The sequence below is a fragment of the Dipodomys merriami genome, unplaced genomic scaffold (assembly GCF_024711535.1).
Source record: "Dipodomys merriami isolate MVZ:Mamm:240054 unplaced genomic scaffold, mDipMer1.0.p SCAF_60, whole genome shotgun sequence".
NCBI classification, from domain to species: domain Eukaryota; kingdom Metazoa; phylum Chordata; class Mammalia; order Rodentia; family Heteromyidae; genus Dipodomys; species Dipodomys merriami.
This window is the reverse complement of record NW_027206180.1, coordinates 226,588-236,480: the sequence shown is the minus strand read 5'-3', so window position 1 is coordinate 236,480 and position 9,893 is coordinate 226,588. Positions and strand designations below refer to the sequence as shown.

Sequence of the window (9,893 nt, the reverse complement as noted above, 5' to 3'; positions counted from 1 at the left end):
CCCTGTCCCTTCTGTGCTTCTGAACACACCCCCAATTCTAGAACCCGATACTCTGTCTGTCTGTCTGTCTGTCTGTCTCTCTCTCTCTCTCTGTCTGTCTCTCTGTCTGTCTCTCTCTCTCTCTCTCTATCTATCTATCTATCACACGACTTGAGTTGTGCCCCCCCCCAATCCCCGACCATCCTTCTGCTTTTGTGTTTTTGTTGCTGAGACAGGATCTTGAGAATCCCTTGCTTCTCTACTAACTGGGATTACAGGCGTGACCCACCACACCTGGCCTATGTCAGGTATATGGTGTCAGTTCGACCACAGAGCTCTCCCTGAGCTCCTCGCCCCCCCTCCCCCGGCCCCCGCCCCGGGCTGGGTGAGAAGTCCCCGGGGGACCCTTGGGTGGCACCCCTGTGTCATTCTGCCCTCAAGCCGCCACCTTCCGTCTGTTTCACCTGCTGGGCTGCAAACCTAAAGCAGACACCGGGTTTGTCTGTCGACGGCTGGTGTACGGTCTAGCAGTGTTACTGCTGAGAATAGAATTATTGAATACGAGTCAGTGCCCCATAAACGCATGGCACCAGCATGTGTCAGAAATGCAAGCGATGCAGTCGGCCAGGAACTAGGGGCAGCCATGACAGACTATCGGCCTGATCAATGACTCCCGATGGATTCTGTGCCAGGCATTGTGTACCACACAATGGGGGGAGGGGGAGGGAACAGAAACAAATACGGTCAAGCTGTAGAAAACATGTTTTAAACCAAGTCACCATTCTTTCAGGCTGAGAGAAAACAAAACAAACCCATGGCTGGCCTCGGTTGCAACAGGAAAATGTCTCAACTCAGACATGTGCAGGCTCCAATCCCGCCACTTCAGGACTTTGCCAACTGTGTGGCACTCTGTTCATTGTCTAACCTCTCTGAGCCTCAAAGCTGTCTGGACAAAGCAGAGGCCCAGTGGCCACTTCATGAGGGGAGAGGGAGGGGAACAGAGGGAAGAAGGAGGAGGAGGAGGAGGAGGAGGAGGAAGAGGAGGAGGAGGAGGAGGAGGAGGAGGAGGAGGAGGAGGAGGAGGAGGAGGAGGAGGAGGAGAAGGAAGAAGAAGAAGAAGAAGAAGAAGAAGAAGAAGAAGAAGAAGAAGAAGAAGAAGAAGAAGAAGAAGAAGAAGAAGAAGAAGAAGAAGAAGAAGAAGAAGAGGAAGAAGAAGAAGAAGAAGAAGAAGAAGAAGAAGAAGAAGAAGAAGAAGAAGAAGAAGAAGAAGAAGAAGAAGAAGAAGAAGAAGAAGAAGAAAGAAGGCGCAGCTGAATCACCTTAGCACGTGGCCGGCCACCTAGAAAACATGCGTCAAACTTCCACAGCTGTTAACTTCCATCCTCAGCCTCTCGTTGGACTAATTCCAAGTCCCTTATTATTTTCCCCCTCTTAGTTGTCATTTTGATTGCTTCAGCGTAAAGATGGGCAAAGGCACCCATTTGAGACTCCAGGTTATATGGAGGCGGAGGTAAGGAGAAGAGCCATGGAACGCTTTTCTTTCAAACCCCCTGCTGGTGTGGAGCAGCGAAGCCGGGGGCCCTGCGACTTCCCCTCAGCAGATGGGATCTGAGACACCATGACCCGCGGCTCGCAGCCCGGCTGTAATCTCAGAAGCGCTGGGTCATGTGTGCCGGATTCTGAAGACAGTTAAAGACTGTTGTCTTCGGGCTTCAGAACGTTCTTTCTTCCTTCTGAGTGGGTATTGTTGCTTACCCCAGGCACAAAAGAAGGTACAGGAAAGAGAATAATAAATAGGCCTTGGCTCCTGTGCTCACCTCCCATTGATCATCCGGCAGGCGCCCTGAGCGTCATCTTTTGCAGGATTGTGGCAGCTTTGGGGTTCAGTGAGAAAGAGCACAGAGATTGATTAGTAATGTCTGCCCTGGGCAAGCACAGGTAGGGGTTAGCAGGGGCGGGAGGGAGGAGGGATACCAGAACAAAAACCATCTTAGATTAAAGCACTCCCCCCACCCCCACAGAGGTCTAGAAAACTCTATGGCCCCTCTGTATTCCCTCTGCTACTTGTTTCTCCCTGTTTTATGTTACTGTTTGATTCCACCGCTGTACAGCAGTTTAAAAATAAAGTTGTTATTAGTTGGAATTGATTTTTTTTTTTTTCCTATTTGGACGGGAGAACTATTTCAAGGAGGGGGAATCACAGAAGAAAACTTCGTAGGAACTGCGCAGCTCCAAGAGACAATTTTGCAACTTAGGGCTTCCTTTTTTCAGAACACAGCTGCTTAGAGGGCCTGGGGAAGGTCACCCTGTTTTGTGGTGGTAGTGGCTACCTCTGACAGCGCCCCTGGCAAAGCCCAGTCCCACGGCCCTCTTCGGGTCCCCCACGACCGGACTCCAGCAATCCCCAGTGGTTAGGTACAGGGAGGAACCCATGACGAAGGGGCCTCCCCTCCAACACAGCGGCATGACTTCTCCAGATGTGGGCTGGTGGGGCGCGTCTGGAGAAACACGTGCTCGGGTGTGGGGGATTGGCGGGAGGGATGTGAGATGCGATTCCCAGGGTTCACCACGCGGGGAGTCTGGGCGAAAGGCTGCACCCGAGGGGTGAGGAAGAGCTCTGGCACTAGGTTACCGGTTGGAGGAAACATGAAGTCCAGGCAGCTTGTGCCTGAGGAAGCCAGAATGCCGGCCCCAGGGGGTGGGGGGGGGCGGGGGGGTTGGCTGGGGTAGAGGAAGGTGAGGAAGGCAACCGGGAGCCACTGCCGTGCCACGTCACAAAAGCCACGCCCCCACTCTCCTAGAACAACCACGGCAGGAAAGCCTGGGCCTTCAATGTCTCCTCCTTATCTTAGAAACCACAGGAAGAGCTGTTGTGACATGGCCTGGATCCCTACATCCAGTAGAGACAAAATGATCTTTGAGGTGACAGGGACCAAGTGACAGCACCTATATCACCAGAGACCAAGTGACAGCACCTATATCACTAGAGACCAAGCAACAGCACCCATCACCAGAGACCAAGCGGCAGCATCCAGCACCAGAGACCAAGCAACAGTACCCATCACCAGAGACCAAGCGGCAGCATCCAGCACCAGAGACCAAGCAACAGCACCCATTACCAGAGACCAAGCAACAGTACCCATCACCAGAGACCAAGCAACAGCACCCATCACCAGAGACCAAGTGGCAGCATCCAGCACCAGAGACCAAGTGGCAGCACCCATCACCAGAGACCAAGCAACAGTACCCATCACCAGAGACCAAGTGGCAGCACCCATCACCAGAGACCAAGCAACAGTACCCATCACCAGAGACCCAAGTGGCAGTATCCAGCACCAGAGACCAAGCGGCAGCACCCATCAACAGAGACCAAGCGGCAGCATCCAGCACCAGAGAACAGGTAAATGGGACTCCCGAAGCGAGCATGGGGGCTGAGAGGGCGTTGGGCTCCCCTGAGCACAGCAGCACAGCGAACCTGGACGGCAATGAGAGGAGCAGTCCTCTAGCTCCTCGCTTGCTGTGTGGGAAGTCGGGTTGCCTGCCAGAGGGCAGAGAGGGAAGGAGAATGTGTAATTGGTAGTCTGGAAATGTGTACAAGGGTTGGAATTTGCTAAGGCTCCTAGTCAGTCTCTCTCTCTGTCTCTCTCTGTCTCTGTCTCTCTCTGTCTCTGTCTCTCTCTGTCTCTCTCTCTGTCTCTGTCTGTCTGTCTGTCTGTCTGTCTGTCTGTTTGTCTCTCTCTCTCTCTCTCTCTCTCTCTCTCTCTCTCTCTCTCTCTCTCTCTCTCTCTCTCTCTCTCTCTCTCTCTCTCTCTCTCTCTCTCTCTCTCACTGAGTGTCCTGGAGCTACTGTGTTCAATTCAGGACAATTAAAATCACCTGGGTCCCCTAACGACCCACCGAGCTTCTAACCTACGTGGATTGGACAGCATCCGAGCAGGTTAAAGCTTCTGCCTTGTGAGCGTCCCGTCCTGTCAGAGCTGATGTCCTCGCCGGACGTCACCGCGCCGGGGCAGGCAGGGGCCCCAGGAGTCCCTCACACAGGCTCCGGTGTTCGCCGATGCCGGAAAGCTGGTGGGGTTTGAACCAGGAGAACAGGGATGAGGGGATGGGGGGTTGCGGGGAGGTGGGAAGGCATCCCCCAGTCTTCTTGTACTCACAGCAGGAGGGGGGAAACTGTGAGCTGCAGGGATCACACACACACACACACACACACACACACACACACACACACACACATACACACACACACACACACACACACAGTGGCAATGAGGTCAAGAATCGCTGATCACTCCGCAGTGGAGAGGGCTAAGCGTGCAGCCTAAAGAAGAGCCAGCGCTTTAATGACCAGGAGCTGAGCTGCTTCTGCTTGGAGACACCTTGTCCTTGCTGCTCTCTTTTGAATGGAGTCACCCAGGGTCGCTCAACAAGATGGCAGGGCTGGCTGACCCCCAGCCCCAGCCCCAGCCCCAGCCCCAAACAGGGCTGCGTGGGGGGGCGGGTGCCAGTCAGTTTGAGCAGGACAACATTGGCAAACATTGCTAGCGGTCAGCCCCGCTGATGGGGGAGGGGGGGAGACAGGGGCTGGGGAGCTGACGAGTCTGTAAACTGGAAAGAAATGATCAGGATCATCAGATGGCAGAGTCAGGGCGCCACACAGCCGCCCACTGGAGTTCCTGCGTGCGCTTTCCCATGGAAGAGGTCATGTGAAGAGCAAGCCAAACCCCAAGCCCATTTATGGGGGGTGGGGGGTATGCTCATTGATAGGGAGATTTATGGCTCTATTAGCACAGGGCTCAGGGAAGTGGTGTGTGTGTGTGTGTGTGTGTGTGTGTGTGTGTGTGTGTAGGGGGCGAGGCCAGACATCTTTCAGGCCACAGTGCAGGTGCTGGTTCTCCTGGTGAAAAGAACCTCTGCCTGCATTCAACATGGAGGCTGAAACTAGTGGGAGGGGTGGATGGCAGCCTTGAGACACCCCAAGTCCAGTATGACTCCAGAAGATGCCTTCTAATCCTGTGCGCTCATTCAAGCAGGTTGTCTCCAATCCCAGCTCTGCAACTTCACTGGAGAAATGGATGCTTTAAACAGTTTCATTTAGGAAAAAGAATTCTGTTATTAAAAAAAAAAAATCTGGGGCTGAGGGAATCGTCCCTAGCAGAACGTGTTTCAGCTGAGCTACTGCATGGGGCGACTGCATCATCAAGCAGCACACACCACCGCCCGCCGAGCGCCTGGCCCTGGTACCGACAATAAAGCGTGCCTGTGAAACATGCCGGGTTTCACCGTCTCCTGAGGACAGACAGACCTTCGGAAGCATGGATTCACAAATAAATGTATACGTTGTGGTGGCTTTGATCATCAAAAATAAAAATGAAGCTGGGCATCGGTGGCTCACACCTGTAATCCTAACTACTTGGGAGGCTGAGCTCTGAGGATCGCGGTTCAAAGCCAGCCCGGGCAGGAAAGGCCTTGAGACTCTTATCTCCAATTAACCATCAGAAAACAGGAAGTGGCGCTGTGGCTCAAGTGGTAGAGTGCTCGCCTTGAGCTGAAGAGCTGAGGGACAGCGCTCAGGCCCAGAGTTCAGGCCCCACGACCCACCAAAAAAGGTAAATTAAAAAATTTTATATTTAAAAATAAAAATGAGAGTCTTGAAGAGGTAAATTGAGGCATAACAAAGATTGTAAAGAGTTTATTTGAGCTGACAATGATTTATGGACGGGGCAGCCACAAAGCAGAAGCAGGAAGGGAGAGTTTCGCTCTAGGAACACAAAGAGAAGGATCTACAGGATGCCTCAGGGAGAAGCTTTCCTAGGAAGGACCCGGAAGTAACTCCAGGGAGACCTGTGATTGGTTACAATCACACTCGTGCTTTATTGGGCGTATATCCGGCTGGGAAGTTCCTGGTTGCGATCATTCTGAGTGCATTGGATACGTCTAACAGGCTGAGCTTATATATCATTATTGTAATTATTTTAGTGTAAGCGTTTAGGGGAAGGTTTGGCTTCTTTCTGCTTGGCTCGGGGAGGGGGGGGTCCACAGGGCTGCCTGACCTCTGTTTTTCTTCACAGCAATTGGGAGCAGAACAGCCGCAGAGAGAAACATTGAATCGAAACCAGAAGTAACGGGGGAAATAGTTGGAAGTAGAAAATTGGGTTCCAAGGGGACCTTCCAGAACAACCTTCCAGAAACCCACTTGCGAGGCTGTTCGTTGGCCCAACAGTGTTTCCTATTGACCAGGCTAGACCTGGGGCAGCCTAGGGTAGGAGATGAGGATCACCCCAAGAATGGAAGTTAGACAGGCAGGTGATCGGAGGGAGGCCTCGGGATGCACTGGGGAACCCTGGTCGCGGGGGGTGGGGGTGGGGTGGGGGGGGGAGGAGGCTCCAAGTTGAAGTTGGCACAAAAGGCAGGTGCTTGAAAGCTCAGACGGTGCGTGGTGTATTTGGGCCTGGAATCCCACTCTGCCATTCATTACTGTTTTACCTTGGGCGAGTACCTTGGCCTCTCTGTGTGTCCCTTTTCCTCCTCTCTAACATGGGACCCGGCAAGGCCATTGGGAGGCTTGGATTGCTCCTTGTAAGGTCGGATACACAGAAAAGGCTACAGAGCAAGTTGATAAGTAAATCGCAGCCAGAGGGGGAGCATTTCTTTTCACTCTAGAAGCGTTACCGAGGTGTCGAAGGCACAAAGCATGCCTATTGCACGGTAGGGTGCCGACGGATGACAATGAAGTGCTCTGTGCTTCCCAAAAGAGCTAGAAGAAAAGACTGTGGATGTAGTGAGTGTCTGAGGAACGAGGTATGCTCACCCTGCTCTGCACACTACACAGTGTATAAATAAATGTATAGAAACAGCACAAAGTGCTCCACAAATAATGCAGGACTCTATGTCTCTCTTTTTAAAAAAAAAAAAAGAAAGAAAGAAAAAGAAAGCATAAGCAACTATTAATAGACAGGTATTCAGCAAAGTTGAGAAGAATTAAACTTCTGTCAGGTGTGTGTGTGTGTTTGTGTGTATGCACAAGAGTTGAACTTCTGCCAGGTTGGTTTGCGTGTGCTGTGTGTTGTGTGTAGGCCTGTTGTGAGAGCCGAATGGGTGTCGGCCACTAAGAGCGAGCTCATGGGGAGGGGACACTACCTGCCTCCTGAGTAGCTGGGATTAAAGGCGTGCCCCACGGTGCCTGGCCGGCCTGTTCTTGAGAACGTAGCTCCAATCTCTCTTCCTCTGTGTTACCCACAGGTTACACAGCACCTCCACCTCCTTCTAGCGCCCACGGGGGACACGCACCCGGGTCTCAGGTCCCGTGAGACTGGACCTTTCTGGGGTCCAGCCACCCAGTTTGTGGCTTAGTCGCGGCAGCTGACTGAAACGGTGGCCGCACGTGGTGTGGTGCCATTTGCTCTGTGTGGGACTCTGTCACCAGAGAGGCCGGGGATATTTTCATATCACCTTCCAGGTGTTACAGACATTTCAAAATATTATTTCTGTTCCTCAGCCCTTTAGAGGCACAGTTGTTATAAACCCACTGCTCAATCGCACACCACTTCACATGTTCATCTGGGAGCACATGTTGGCTTTTCTTGCGTTTGGAGAGCTGTGCGCAGCTATGCGCTTAGGAGCCTTGTGCTGAGAGGTGGGGGAGAGGGGGCAAGGGGCGGTACACAAGACAGGCACAGAGCCCGAGGCTCAAGGGGCTAGAGCACAAAAAAGCCTTGAGCAAAAAAGAAGCTCAGAGACAGTGTCCAGGCCCTGAGTTCAAGCCCCAGGATAAGCATATTAAAAAGAAAAAAAATCATGAGGAGCTCCTGCTCCTTGGACGATTCGAGTCTATGCACCTTAATTCAGGGTGCAAACCCTTCTCGTGACCTGGCCCTTTCTATCTCTCCCAGCCCTCACTTTCTCTATCATCCCCAGCCTCAACATTACCGAAGTCATCTCCCAGATTCCTGGGATGAATGAGACGCTAAACAAGGCCAATTTGGTCTCCAGCGGTCCTGATCAGAGCCATAGGCGTTCCTGAGGTCCCGAACGCCAGCGGGGATGTCTGCCTTCTACGATGCTCAGTGTGGGCCCTGGCACAGCTCTCGTTTGAGTCTGAGAGCCCATCAGAAGCGTTCCTGCCACAAGAGGAGAAGAAAAGAAACCCTGATTCATGGATTTGCCAACTGCCTTTTCCCCTAGCTGTGGCCTGGGGAAGTGATTTCCAGCTATAGATTACTTTGAGTCTTTGGGACTGGAAAACGGGGGGTGGGGGGGGGTGGGGAGGGCATCAGGTGCCAGCGAGAGAAAGAGCGAGCTTCAAAAGAGCCAGAATGACTCGCCCGGCCTTCCTCCATTCACCCTGGCGCTCTTCGGATCTGAAAGTAATTGCCAATTGTTGCCATGTTAAAAGAGAGGTAACCGCCGAGGGAGGGCCGGCCTTCCGATTCCTTATTCAGGGAAATTTCCCATTACCCAAACTCTTCTATAAAAAGCCCAAATCAAAAAAAAAAAAAGAAAAGAAAAGAAAAGAAAAAAATCTGAACTCAGGAAATACACATGATTTCCTCCACCACCTCCTTTGTGTATCAGGAAGCCTGCGACTCAATCGGACTAATTATTTCCCAACAAAAACATGACATGTGCTATTTAGCATCTGCTTGCTGGTTGTTATCAAAGGAGCTTTTTCTTTTTCTTTTCTTTTTTTTTCCCCCCTTTTTAACAAATGTATCCTGGATGAAGAAAATCAAAGAGAGAGGCAGGCGTGGGTCTGGGGTGAATAATATTTTCTCACATTATTTCCGGTTGAATTTGCTTAAACTTCTCATATGTTACTGCTTGTCACTCCTGGGAATCTTCCTGGAGAGTTATGGCTGGTGAGGGACTCTGAGCAGCCGTGGGTGGACACCGGCCCTAGAGGATAAGCAGAGAGAACGGGGAAGAAATAACTGTCTTATCTCAATCCTGTCCATAAGAGCGCCGCCCCTTTTCCCAGCATGCCTGGGCGTGGAGGGTTGGCCAGGGGAAAGGGACAGGTGCCCTTCTGGACAAGGCCAAAGAAAACAGCCATGAGGATTGAGCTGTGTGGGCCTCAGGCTCCGTGAGTGCACGTATTCACGCATTGTATTCTCATGGAGATCTTCCGGGTGGGCAGTGCCACACCGCTCATTCTGCAAATGGGGAAACTGAGGCACCGTTGTGCCCTGGACCCAGTTGGCTTTCTGAACCTCCTTCGCAAACGAATATGAACTTGAGGGAGGTGGGCGATGGTGCCTGGCGAAATGGCCAGGATAAAATGAGCTCATCCAAGGAAGCCACCTCCCCTCGCCCCTCCTGGGGGTTCACCATTCACAACTCACCTCTTGAGGAGAATCAGCTCTCTACTTAAGAGTCAGTCGGCCGCCAGGAAAGCCTTTATGGGTGAGTAGCTTTGAGCTCGGGCTCAGCATCTCGAGGTCCTTCGCGACTCTCTCGACCTCTCTGAGCCTCTGCCAGTGGGTCTAGTCAAAGTCCACCTGTGATCTCACGGGCTCTCATCGGGTCACATGGTCACCCCTTGCCCAATCACTGTGGCCAGGGAGACACTGTGCGCTGATTGATTGGCCAGACCTGACCCCGTGTCCACCACTGGAGGCAAAACATCTGGACTGGGTGTGGAATGGCTGGGGGGGGGGGTGGGCAACATAGAGCAATGAAGGAGAACCATAAACCACACAAGGTGACACATAAGAGACTTCCTAGGGTCAGCTGGGCTCGTACCACGCTCTCTCCTGCAGTCCACCTGAGATGAAGCCTAGCACTTCCCCTGGCGTTGTCCCTCCCACCCCCAGCAGAGTCCCCCTCCTTCAGCTGTCAATCTTCCAGCCCTCCCGCCCCCCACACACCTGGCTGGTGTCAATCCCCGCCCCCTGAGGACTCTGTCCCCACAGAGC

General features: G+C 52.6%; 1 long non-coding RNA gene across 1 annotated transcript; it reads right to left on the bottom strand.

Annotated features, from left to right (window-relative positions):
- Positions 1-7,370: 7,370 nt before the first annotated feature.
- Positions 7,371-9,572, bottom strand: LOC138814461 (uncharacterized). The gene is made up of 3 exons (XR_011368009.1): positions 9,321-9,572; positions 8,756-8,874; positions 7,371-8,099 (listed from the first exon to the last, which is right to left on the bottom strand). It is a non-coding gene; the product is annotated as an uncharacterized lncRNA (long non-coding RNA).
- Positions 9,573-9,893: the final 321 nt, after the last annotated feature.